General features: G+C 46.9%; 1 protein-coding gene across 3 annotated transcripts in view; it reads left to right on the top strand.

The window, feature by feature from the left end:
- LOC143817529 (aldehyde dehydrogenase family 3 member B1-like) overlaps window positions 1-14055 on the top strand; it is a 333041-nt gene that overhangs the window by 187637 nt on the left and 131349 nt on the right. The gene's annotated exons all lie outside the window — the stretch shown is intronic.

Below are 14055 nucleotides of genomic sequence, written 5' to 3'. Positions count from 1 at the left end.
ATTGAGACACTATGGGGAAAAACAACTTTAAGATGGTTGTGCCTTAGACCCGTTCCCTCAAACCACCAATATTGGTTAGATTCCCGATTGTGTGGGGTCGACACCTTCCTGAGCTGTTCCTCATGATTGATATTGCTGTGTGGTGTATCCTGAGATGTTGCATTACTAATAGGCCAGTGAAAGAAGCCAAACGTATTTTTTCCTGAAGACGTTGCAATAGGCTTAGTGGATGCATATCTGTAGTAGAGAGGCACGTGGTTGAGACATCACATAATGGCAGCAGACGTATGGCGGTGCACAGAGCAATGCTTCTGCAAGGCCAAGCCTTAGACACTGTCTCTACCTCCCTGGTGTTAGGGTTTACACCCTTCACCCCATTCCTCGACCCAACAGAGGACATTCCATTACCAATGGATCTCAGTATTCCAGCTTTTTGCCAAAGCTTCATCGAGTGAGAAACAAACTCTTAGATACAGATACCATAGTACAATAACATCTTAAAAGAATAAATCAGGGCGAAATATGGGTAATACCCAGTGGAGCTCCCCACTAACATAGAATACAAAAAATATGGAGCTAAACAACCACCAATTAGATCATAAAAAAAAGTTTTTTAATAGCACAATAGTTTTAAAATTTACAAAAAAATCAAATTTATCATAGAACAATTGTCAAAAAACAGAGAAATTCAAATGAGGTCACAGGCGCACCCAGAGAGTGTCACACCATGAACATCATGACATGGGGAGAAATAGTAATCACAAAGATATGAAAAAAACCCCTTTAAAAGAACTATAATACCATATAAAGTGACAGTGCACTATTGCATTATAAGGGGTAAGTTTCTAAATGTACCAGGTTTCCCCCCTTGTCACTGTGCCCATAGGTGGAGATTTTCACGAAGTTGGTGGTGGAGAAGTTTAACCCCTTTCTACCATTGGACGTACTATTCCGTCCATGTGACCCGGGCCCTAATTCTCATGGACGTAATAGTACGTCCAACGCAATCAGCCGCGCTCACGAGGGGAACGCGGCCGATCGCGGCCTGGTGTCAGTGCCGGATGTCAGCTGTGATAATCAGCTATGTGCCAGGAGCGGTCACGGACCACTCCCGGCACTTTAGCCCCCGGAACACTGTGATCAAACAAGATTGCAGCATTCCGGCGGCATAGGGAAGCATCGCGCATACTTATTATTATTTATTTATATAGCACCATTGATTCCATGGTGCTGTACATGAGAAGGGGTTACATCAAAATACAGATATCACTTACAGTAAACTAACAATGACAGACTGGTACAGAGGGGCGAGGACCCTGCCCTTGTGGGCTTACATTCTACAGGGTTATGGGGAAGGAGACAGTAGGTCGGGGGGTTGCAGTAGCTCCGATGGTGTTGAGGTGGCCGTGCGGTCTTTACAGGCTGTAAGCTTTCTTGAAGAGATGGGTTTTCAGGTTTCTTTTGAAGGATCCAAATGTGGTGGATAACCGGATGTGTTGGGGCAAAGAATTCCAGAGGATGGGGGATATTCGGGAGGAGTCTTGGAGGCGATTGGGTGAGGAACGAATAAGTGTGGAGGAGAGAAGGAGGTCTGGGGAGGACCGGAGATTACGTGAGGGAAGATATTGAGAGACAGGAATACTGTAGCAGAGTGAGGAAGATCAGGAAAGTTGGGTGATGGTGATGGGATTGGAGGTGCAGCCAGCGGGCAAACCAGGAATAGCATTTTTTATATAAAATCGTTTTTATTGTATAAAAGTGCCAACACAAAAAATGATATAAATGAGGTATCGCTGTAATCGTACTGACCCGAAGAATAAAACTGCTTTATCAATTTTACCAAACACGGAACGGTATAAACTCCCCCCCAAAGAAATTCATGAATTGCTGTTTTTTGTTCATTCTGCCTAAAAAAAAAAAAAACAGAATAAAAAGCAATCAAAAAATGTCATGTGCCTGAAAATGGTACCAATAAAAACGTCAACTCGTCCCGCAAAAAACAAGACCTCACATGACTGTGGACCAAAATATGGAAAAATTATAGCTCTCAAAATATGGTGATGCAAAAACTATTTTTTGCAATAAAAAAACATCTTAAAGGGTATGTGCACACGTTGCGGATTTGACGCTGCGGATTTGGAGCAGATTTCCATCCGGTTTACAGTACCATGTAAACCTATGGAAAACAAAATCCGCAGTGCACATGCTGTGGAAAATACTGTGCAGAACCGCGCAGAGAAGGAATATAAACCAGCTCACCCGTGATGCATAAGCCGAGTTTCGGGAGCACAGACCCGCTGTGTCCAGGCGTGTAGAATCCAAAAAAGAAGAGAATGTCCAGCTTCACCGAATCCGTGAAAGAAAGTTTTCTTTATTCACAAACTTAAATATGGAGGATACAAACTTCTGCACAAACCTTATGGGTAAGAATCTCATCGCGTTTCTGGGGACTAAGATCCCGTGACATTCCCAATGACCCATGTATCCCACGTAAATACCCCTAGGCCGGGGAGATAAGTGATTGATGTAACGAGTTAGGGACGTGGGCGTGAAATGAACTAGTGTGAAAGGTGACATGACATGATTCGCTATGTGAACAACATACAATTATAAGACATTGCACAACAACAAAACAAAAATATTACTGATAATTATACAATTTAAAAACATCTACACAATGAAATCTGTAAAGAATAAAATATTCATGGATAAAGAATTCTGACTGGACAAAAATTCCAAAGAAATGAACAATTAGGCCTACAGTTATTAATGACTAATTATATTACACATTTTAGCAGCCAATATTAACTAAGAAAATTGTTAAAATATGACCTATAACAATAGGCAAAGGCAAAATGTCCATAGATAATTGTAATCGCAGGCAGCAGACGCACCCCGTGGGCTTGTAGCGCTACAATGACAAATGCTCATGTATTTCGGCATGTGCCTGGCTTGTTTTTACAGAAGATCAATACAGAAGTTATTTGTTAGCAAAGAAGAAAAAAAAGCCTCGGACAATTGTAGGATTCCATAATGAACTTGTGCAGCTGAGTGCAGAGAGGACAGAAAATAGCTAATAGTACAAAGCCTCTGTCTAAACGAGATTGATTGATGCACATAACGCAGCACAACTAGTCACTGAACATCAAAAGAAGGGAGAGGTCAGAGCCAAAAATCCAGGCCCCAAAGCGCAGCGCATAGAGGAGAACATTACACAAAGGGCTACTGTAAGGGTATTGTATAGTGTTTATAATCCAAATAGACAAATCCGGATAGCTCTGAGATTAGCGGAAGGATAATAATATGAAATAACTGATCAATGAAGGTAAAAAGAAAAAAAGAAAAAAGATGAAAAAATAAGGAAACTGTAGCCCATCATTGAATGTGTGAATACAATTAGTGGGACAAAGCTAATCAAGTGAGACCCGTAATTTACAACTAAGTGTGAATACCTACAATAAATAAAGACAAAATGTCCATTGATAATTAAAGCCGCAAAAAGAAGACACAGCATATGTTGTATTTTCTGCGGCATGTCAATTCTTTGTGCAGATTCGCAGCGTTTTACACCTGTTTCTGCATAGGAATCCACAGGTGGTAAAACTCAGGTGAAATCCGCACAAAAAACACTGGAAATCCATGGTAAATCCGTGGGCAATCCGCAGGTAAAGCTGAGTGGAAAAATCCGCACAGAAATACGCGACGTGTGCACATAGCCTTAGTGTGTGACAGCTGCCAAACAAAAACCTGATATAAATAGTAAATCAAACCCCCCTTAGTTAGGGAAAAATAATAAAATAAAAAAAGTATTTATTTCCATTTTCCCATTCGGGTTGGGGCTAAAGTTTTAGGGTTAGGGTTGGGGCTAGAGTTGGGGTTAGGGTTTGGATTACGTTTACGGTTGGGTTACGGGGGTGTCAAGGTTATGGGTGTGGTTAGGGTTGGGATTAGGGGTGTATTGGGGTTAGGGGTGTGTTGGGATTAGGGTTAGGGGTGTATTCGGGATAGGGGTGTGGTTAGGGTTGGGATTAGGGTTAGGGGTGTGTTGGGGTTAGGGTTGGGATTAAGGTTAGGGGTGTGTTCAGGTTACGGGTGTGTTCGGCTTAGGGGTGTGGCTAGGGTTATGGTTAGGGTTGGGATTAGGGTTAGGGGTGTGTTCGGGTTAGGGTTGGAGTTAGTATTGGGGGTTTCCACTGTTTAGGCACATCAGGGGCTCTGCAAACGCAACAGGACGTCCGATCTCAATTCCAGCCAATTCTGCATTGAAAAAGTAAAACGGCGCTCCTTCCCTTCCGAGCTCGGCCGTGCGCCCAAACAGTGGTTTACCTCCACATATGGGGTATCAGCATACTCAGGACAAATTGTACAACAACCTTTGCAGTCCAATTTCTCCTGTTACCCTTGGGAAAATAAAAATTTGGGGGCTAAGAAATCATTTTTGTGGGAAAAAATGATTTTTTATTTTCATAGCTCTGAGTTATAAACTTTAGTGAAACACTGGGGGTTCAAAGTTCTCACAACACATCTAGATAAGTTCCTTAGGGGGGTCTATTTTCCAATATTGGGTCAATTGTGGGGGGGTTTCTACTGTTTAGGTACATCAGTGGCTCTGCAAACACAACGTGACGCCCGCAGACCAATCCATCTAAGTCTGCAATCAAAAACGCCACTTCATCACTTCCGATCCCCAATGTGTGCCCAAACAGTAGTTTTCTCCCTCATATGGGGTATCAGCGTACTCAGGACAAAGTGGACAACAACTTTTGGGGTTTCTCCTGTTACCCTTGGGAAAATACAAATTTGGAGGCTAAAAGATCATTTTTGTGGAAAAAAAAATGATTTTGTAATTTTCACGGCTCTACATTATAAACTTTAGTGAAAAAATTGGAGGTTCAAAGTGCTCACCACACATCTAGATAAGTTTCTTAATGAGTCTAGTTTCCAAAATGGTGTCACTTGTGGGGGGTTTCCACTGTTTAGGCACATCAGTGGCTCTCTAAACGTGACATGGCGTCCGATCTCAATTCCAGCCAATTCTGCGTTGAAAAAGTCAAACGGCGCTCCTTCTCTTCCGAGCTCTGCCGTGCGCCCAAACAGTGGTTTACCCCCACATATGGGGTATCGGCGTACTCAGGACAAATTGTACAACATCTTTTGGGGTCCATTTTCTCCTGTCACCCTTGGTAAAATAAAACAAATTGGAGCTGAAGTAATTTTTTGGTGAAAAAAAGTTAAATGTTCATTTTTTTTTAACACATTCCAAAAAATTCTGTGAAACACCTGAAGGGTTAATAAACTTCTTGAATGTGGTTCTGAGTACGAGTACCTTGAGGGGTGCAGTTTTTAGAATGGTGTCACACTTGGGTATTTTCTATCATATAGACCCCTCAAAATGACTTCAAATGTGATGTGGTCCCTATAAAAAAATGGTGTTGTAAAAATGAGAAATTGCTGGTCAACTTTTAACCCTTATAGCTCCCTAAAAATAAAATTATGTTTCCAAAATTGTGCTGATGTAAAGTAGACATGTGGGAAATGTTACTTATTAAGTATTTTGTGTGTCATATCTCTGTGATTTAAGGGCATGAAACTTCAAAGTTGGAAAAATGCAAAATTTTCATTTTTTTTTTCACAAATAAATGCAGGTAATATTAAATGTTACCACTATCATGAAGTACAATATGTCACGAGAAAACAGGATCCGTTGAAGCGTTTCAGAGTTATAACCTCTTAAAGGGACAGTGGTCAGAATTGTAAAAATTGGCCCGGTCATTAACGTGCAAACCACCCTTGGGGCTTAAAACCATAAAAAAATAGGAGAAATAGAGATAATCTTACAGCTGTACAACGTAAGGCATTGGAGGAACTGAGACAACTAGATGATGTTGTTATAAAGGCAGCTGATAAGGGGGCAACATGGTCAATTAGGCCATTGGAGAAGTATGAACGGGAAGCCTTGAGACAGCTGAGAGACATTAGTGTCCTTTAAGGACAAACTCGTGTATTTTGGAGATTGTGTTTAAGCGGGGCATTATTTCCAAAAAGGTTCTGGATGGATTGGTAGTCAAATGCCCCGTTGTCCCCACCTTTTATCTTCTGCCCAAGATCCATAAGGCTACTTTCACACTAGCGTCATGCACTGCACGTCGCTATGCGTCATTTGCGATGGTTGCGTCGTGTTGCGTCGGACCGTCGTCACCAAAAAAACGTTGCATGTAACTTTTTTTGGTGCGTCATGTCCGCCATTTCCGTCCGCGCATGCGCAGCCGGAACTCTGCCCCCGCCTCCCTGCACCTCACAATGGGGCAGCGGATGCATTGAAAAACAGCATCCGCTGGCCCCGTTGTGCGGCGTCGGTACGACGCAATTCGTCGTGCGTCGTACGACGCTAGTGTGAAAAGTAGCCTCAGGATCATTTGTGCCCCCCGGGGCGTCCGATAGTCTCTGGCATAGGAGGGTTATGTGATCCCATATGTAAATTAATTGTCTTGATGTTCATGGTGTGACACTCCTTGGGTGCGCCTGTAACCTCATTTGAATTTCTCTGTTTTTTGACAATTGTTCTATGATAAATGTGTTTGTTTTTTTTGTTACATTTTAAAACTATTATGCCATTAAAAAACTTTTTTATGATCTAATTGGTGGTTATTTAGCTCCATATTTTTTGTATTCTAAAACTTCATCTAGTGCAGCATAGTAACACTGCTATTATCAGATCAGCTTTTTCTGCTCCAACCACCGTTCCATCATGAGGGTTTTCTTAGCAGGTCCTCCTTCTACTTAAGAATGCAAGGAAACTTGAAGCTGCATGTCTCTCAGACCTGACTGCTGTTTTTGCCATCTGCAAGCAAACTGTCTATTAACACTGCTCCTCCCTTATCGCACCACCACTTGCACAAATTCTCGTTTCTCACACCACTCCTTTCTACTAAAATTGCTCCTCAATGCAAACACTGTTCTTCGCTAATTGCACCACTGCTCGCCATTCACACGGATCCTAGCGACTCACAGCGCTTCTCACTGCGTGTACTGCTCCACACTATCCACACCGCTGATCCTCACTGCTTGTACCGCTCCTCACTATTCACACCGCTGATCCTCACTGCGTGTACTGCTCCTCACTATTCACACCGCTGATCCTCACTGCTTGTACCGCTCCTCACTATTCACACCGCTGATCCTCACTGCTTGTACTGCTCCTCACTATTCACACCGCTGATCTTCACTGCTTGTACTGCTCCTCACTATTCACACCGCTGATCCTCACTGCTTGTACCGCTCCTCACTATTCACACCGCTGATCCTCACTGCTTGTACTGCTCCTCACTATTCACACCGCTGATCTTCACTGCTTGTACCGCTCCTCACTATTCACACCGCTGATCCTCACTATTCACACCGCTGATCCTCACTGCTTGTACTGCTCCTCACTATCCACACCGCTGATCCTCACTGCTTGTACTGCTCCTCACTATCCACACCGCTGATCCTCACTATTCACACCGCTGATCTTCACTGCTTGTACTGCTCCTCACTATCCACACCGCTGATCCTCACTGCTTGTACCGCTCCACACTATTCACACCGCTGATCCTCACTGCTTGTACTGCTCCTCACTATTCACACCGCTGATCCTCACTGCTTGTACTGCTCCTCACTATTCACACCGCTGATCCTCACTGCTTGTACTGCTCCTCACTATTCACACCGCTGATCTTCACTGCTTGTACTGCTCCTCACTATCCACACCGCTGATCCTCACTGCTTGTACCGCTCCTCACTATTCACACCGCTGATCCTCACTGCTTGTACTGCTCCTCACTATTCACACCGCTGATCCTCACTGCTTGTACTACTCCTCACTATTCACACCGCTGATCCTCACTATTCACACCGCTGATCTTCACTGCTTGTACCGCTCCACACTATCCACACCGCTGATCCTCACTGCTTGTACTACTCCTCACTATTCACACCGCTGATCCTCACTATTCACACCGCTGATCTTCACTGCTTGTACTGCTCCTCACTATCCACACCGCTGATCCTCACTGCGTGTACTGCTCCTCACTATTCACACCGCTGATCCTCACTGCTTGTACCGCTCCTCACTATTCACACCGCTGATCCTCACTGCTTGTACTGCTCCTCACTATTCACACCGCTGATCTTCACTGCTTGTACTGCTCCTCACTATCCACACCGCTGATCCTCACTGCTTGTACCGCTCCTCACTATTCACACCGCTGATCCTCACTGCTTGTACTGCTCCTCACTATTCACACCGCTGATCCTCACTGCTTGTACTACTCCTCACTATTCACACCGCTGATCCTCACTATTCACACCGCTGATCTTCACTGCTTGTACCGCTCCACACTATCCACACCGCTGATCCTCACTGCGTGTACTGCTCCTCACTATTCACACCGCTGATCCTCACTGCTTGTACCGCTCCTCACTATTCACACCGCTGATCCTCACTGCTTGTACTGCTCCTCACTATTCACACCGCTGATCCTCACTGCTTGTACTGCTCCTCACTATCCACACCGCTGATCCTCACTGCTTGTACCGCTCCTCACTATTCACACCGCTGATCCTCACTGCTTGTACTGCTCCTCACTATTCACACCGCTGATCTTCACTGCTTGTACCGCTCCTCACTATTCACACCGCTGATCCTCACTATTCACACCGCTGATCCTCACTGCTTGTACTGCTCCTCACTATCCACACCGCTGATCTTCACTGCTTGTACCGCTCCTCACTATTCACACCGCTGATCCTCACTATTCACACCGCTGATCTTCACTGCTTGTACCGCTCCTCACTATTCACACCGCTGATCCTCACTATTCACACCGCTGATCCTCACTGCTTGTACTGCTCCTCACTATCCACACCGCTGATCCTCACTGCTTGTACCGCTCCTCACTATTCACACCGCTGATCCTCACTGCTTGTACTGCTCCTCACTATTCACACCGCTGATCTTCACTGCTTGTACCGCTCCTCACTATCCACACCACTGATCCTCACTGCGTGTACTGCTCCTCACTATTCACACCGCTGATCCTCACTGCTTGTACCGCTCCTCACTATTCACACCGCTGATCCTCACTGCTTGTACTGCTCCTCACTATTCACACCGCTGATCTTCACTGCTTGTACCGCTCCTCACTATTCACACCGCTGATCCTCACTATTCACACCGCTGATCCTCACTGCTTGTACTGCTCCTCACTATCCACACCGCTGATCTTCACTGCTTGTACCGCTCCTCACTATTCACACCGCTGATCCTCACTATTCACACCGCTGATCTTCACTGCTTGTACCGCTCCTCACTATTCACACCGCTGATCCTCACTATTCACACCGCTGATCCTCACTGCTTGTACTGCTCCTCACTATCCACACCGCTGATCCTCACTGCTTGTACTGCTCCTCACTATCCACACCGCTGATCCTCACTGCTTGTACCGCTCCTCACTATTCACACCGCTGATCCTCACTGCTTGTACTGCTCCTCACTATTCACACCGCTGATCTTCACTGCTTGTACCGCTCCTCACTATTCACAACGCTGATCCTCACTATTCACACCGCTGATCCTCACTGCTTGTACTGCTCCTCACTATCCACACCGCTGATCCTCACTGCTTGTACTACTCCTCACTATCCACACCGCTGATCCTCACTGCTTGTACCGCTCCTCACTATTCACACCGCTGATCCTCACTGCTTGTACTGCTCCTCACTATTCACACCGCTGATCTTCACTGCTTGTACCGCTCCTCACTATTCACACCGCTGATCCTCACTATTCACACCGCTGATCCTCACTGCTTGTACTGCTCCTCACTATCCACACCGCTGATCCTCACTGCTTGTACTGCTCCTCACTATCCACACCGCTGATCCTCACTGCTTGTACCGCTCCTCACTATTCACACCGCTGATCCTCACTGCTTGTACTGCTCCTCACTATTCACACCGCTGATCTTCACTGCTTGTACTGCTCCTCACTATCCACACCGCTGATCCTCACTGCTTGTACTGCTCCACACTATCCACACCGCTGATCCTCATTGCTTGTACTGCTCCTCACTATCCACACCGCTGATCCTCACTGCTTGTACCGCTCCTCACTATTCACACCGCTGATCCTCACTGCTTGTACTGCTCCTCACTATTCACACCGCTGATCTTCACTGCTTGTACCGCTCCTCACTATTCACACCGCTGATCCTCACTATTCACACCGCTGATCCTCACTGCTTGTACTGCTCCTCACTATCCACACCGCTGATCCTCACTGCTTGTACCGCTCCTCACTATTCACACCGCTGATCCTCACTGCTTGTACTGCTCCTCACTATTCACACCGCTGATCTTCACTGCTTGTACCGCTCCTCACTATTCACACCGCTGATCCTCACTATTCACACCGCTGATCCTCACTGCTTGTACTGCTCCTCACTATCCACACCGCTGATCCTCACTGCTTGTACTGCTCCTCACTATCCACACCGCTGATCCTCACTGCTTGTACCGCTCCTCACTATTCACACCGCTGATCCTCACTGCTTGTACTGCTCCTCACTATTCACACCGCTGATCTTCACTGCTTGTACCGCTCCTCACTATTCACACCGCTGATCCTCACTATTCACACCGCTGATCCTCACTGCTTGTACTGCTCCTCACTATCCACACCGCTGATCCTCACTGCTTGTACTGCTCCTCACTATCCACACCGCTGATCCTCACTGCTTGTACCGCTCCTCACTATTCACACCGCTGATCCTCACTGCTTGTACTGCTCCTCACTATCCACACCGCTGATCCTCACTGCTTGTACTGCTCCACACTATCCACACCGCTGATCCTCACTGCTTGTACTGCTCCTCACTATCCACACCGCTGATCCTCACTGCTTGTACCGCTCCTCACTATTCACACCGCTGATCCTCACTGCTTGTACCGCTCCTCACTATCCACACCGCTGATCCTCACTGCTTGTACCGCTCCTCACTATTCACACCGCTGATCCTCACTGCTTGTACTGCTCCACACTATCCACACCGCTGATCCTCACTGCTTGTACTGCTCCTCACTATCCACACCGCTGATCCTCACTGCTTGTACCGCTCCTCACTATCCACACCGCTGATCCTCACTGCTTGTACCGCTCCTCACTATTCACACCGCTGATCCTCACTGCTTGTACTGCTCCTCACTATCCACACCGCTGATCCTCACTGCTTGTACTGCTCCACACTATCCACACCGCTGATCCTCACTGCTTGTACTGCTCCTCACTATCCACACCGCTGATCCTCACTGCTTGTACCGCTCCTCACTATTCACACCGCTGATCCTCACTGCTTGTACTGCTCCTCACTATCCACACCGCTGATCCTCACTGCTTGTACTGCTCCTCACTATCCACACCGCTGATCCTCACTGCTTGTACTGCTCCTCACTATTCACACCGCTGATCTTCACTGCTTGTACTGCTCCTCACTATTCACACCGCTGATCCTCACTGCTTGTACTGCTCCACACTATCCACACCGCTGATCCTCACTGCTTGTACTGCTCCTCACTATCCACACCGCTGATCCTCACTGCTTGTGCTGCTCCTCACTATTCACACCGCTGATCCTCACTGCTTGTACTGCTCCTCACTATCCACACCGCTGATCCTCACTGCTTGTACTGCTCCACACTATCCACACCGCTGATCTTCACTGCTTGTACTGCTCCTCACTATCCACACCGCTGATCCTCACTGCTTGTACCACTCTTCACTATTCACACCGCTGATCCTCACTGCTTGTACTGCTCCACACTATCCACACTGCTGATCCTCACTGCTTGTACTGCTCCTCACTATCCACACCGCTGATCCTCACTTCTTGTACCGCTCCTCACTATTCATACCGCTGATCCTCACTGCTTGTACTGCTCCTCGCTATCCACACCGCTGATCCTCACTGCTTGCACTGCTCCTCACTATCCACACCGCTGATCCTCGCTGCTTGTAGTGCTCCTCATTATTCACACCGCTGATCTTCACTGCTTGTACTGCTCCTCACTATTCATACTGCTGATCCTCACTGCTTGTGGAGCGCCCCCCAGGGCGGCGGGGTACTCGGTACCGAGTCCTTCGGTTCTCAAGGGGGGATGTCACGGTGGCTGACCCGGTCCGTGGCCCTAGGGACGTCCTTGTAAAAGGGAAAGGTCTTTAAAGGGGAATGTTCGTGACTAGGGTTGAGCAACCTTTACATTTATAGGATCGGGTCGGGTTTCACGAAACGCGACTTTTTCAGAAGTCGGGTCGAGTGAAATCGGCCGATCCTATAAAAAAGTCGGGGTCGGGGTCGGCCGAAACTCGAAACCCAATGCAGTGCATTGGGTTTCCAATGGTTCCCAGGGTCTGAAGGAGCGGAAACTCTCCTTCAGGCCCTGGGATCCATATTTAAGTGTAAAATAAAGAATTAAAATAAAAAATATCGCCATACTTACCATCTGATGCGCCCTGGTACTAAGCGGGAACCTTCCTTCCTTAGAATCAGCCTTCCAGGACCTTGCGGTGACGTCGCGGTGACGTCGCGGCTTGTGATTGGTCGCGCGGCCGCCCATGTGACCGCTCGTGCGACCAATCACAAGCCGCGACGTCACCGTGACGTCACCGAAGGTCCTGGAAGGGCTGATTCTTAGGAAGGAAGGCTGCCGGAAAGAAGCCGAGGGTGAGTATATTCCTATTAGGTATATACTCACCCTCGTACGTGCCCTGCTTCTTTCCGGCAGCCTTCCTTCCTAAGAATCAGCCCTTCCAGGACCTTCGGTGACGTCACGGTGACGTTGCGGCTTTTGATTGGTCGCGCGAGCGGTCACATGGGCGGCCGCGCGACCAATCACAAGCCGCGACGTCACCGCGACGTCACCGCAAGGTCCTGGAAGGCTGATTCTAAGGAAGGAAGGTTCCCGCTTAGTACCAGGGCGCATCAGATGGTAAGTATAGCGATATTTTTTATTTTAATTCTTTATTTTACACTTAAATCTGAATTCCGATACCAATTCCCGATATCTTAAACATATCGGGAATCGGTATCGGAATTCCGATTCCAGATTCAGAAGATCGCCGACTTCATGGCCGACCCCACACAGGGGTCGGGTCGGGTTTCATGAAACCCGACTTTGCCAAAAGTCGTCGACTTCTGAAAATTGCCGACCCGTTTCGCTCAACCCTATTCGTGACGCCACCTTTGGTATTCGGTCAGGGTGACCGACGCTGCTTTAAGGCGTCCGCTGGGGTGATGTTATGGCAGCTAGATGGTATACCTTCCCACAGATGAAGTATGTCCCCAGGGCTACTCAGTGTGTAGATGGTGGATGGTGTGAGGCGCAGTGAAGAACGAGGACACAAGGTTGCAGTCTCTTTACCTTTTTACTGAAGGCTTCAGCATCCACAGTCCAGGGCACCAGATCACCGGGCAGGCAGAGTCCGGCCGGTTTGGAGGCAAATCCAGAGTCCCCTTATCTAGGTGAAAATCAGTAGCCTTCCTCTAGCGCCTGGGTGTTGTAGTACCTCCCTGCTGAGCCTCTCATAAGGTCCTCATGTTGAGGGAGGATCTAAAGTGACCCTTCACGGTTGACCTTAGTGATTTTCAAATTAATTAACAGGGTGTTGCCGGCAACTGAGAATGACCAGACGGAGACGTAGCTCTGTTTGGGAGAATCAAAGGAGATTCCTAGCCCCCGTTTATTGTGTTGTACTTTTATCATGTTAGCAAATTCTACTTCAACCAATAGTATAAAAACACACTTTCAGCACTTAACCTATAAAAATGCAGGAAAAACTTAACCTATGAGGATACAGAAAAAACGGAAACTACATATATGGTCGTGTCTTTTTGGCATAAAACAACATGTTAACAGGTGCCTCAAAGTCTTATCTAGCGATACACCCCCTAGTCCCTTCCCTGGCTCAAGCTAGAACACTCAAGGTCTTTACACCAATTATAAACCATAGCCTAATTA

This window comes from Ranitomeya variabilis, chromosome 3 (genome assembly GCF_051348905.1).
Source record: "Ranitomeya variabilis isolate aRanVar5 chromosome 3, aRanVar5.hap1, whole genome shotgun sequence".
NCBI classification, from domain to species: Eukaryota; Metazoa; Chordata; class Amphibia; order Anura; family Dendrobatidae; genus Ranitomeya; species Ranitomeya variabilis.
The sequence above is the reverse complement of the archived record's forward strand: the minus strand, read 5'-3'. Positions and strand labels throughout refer to the sequence as shown.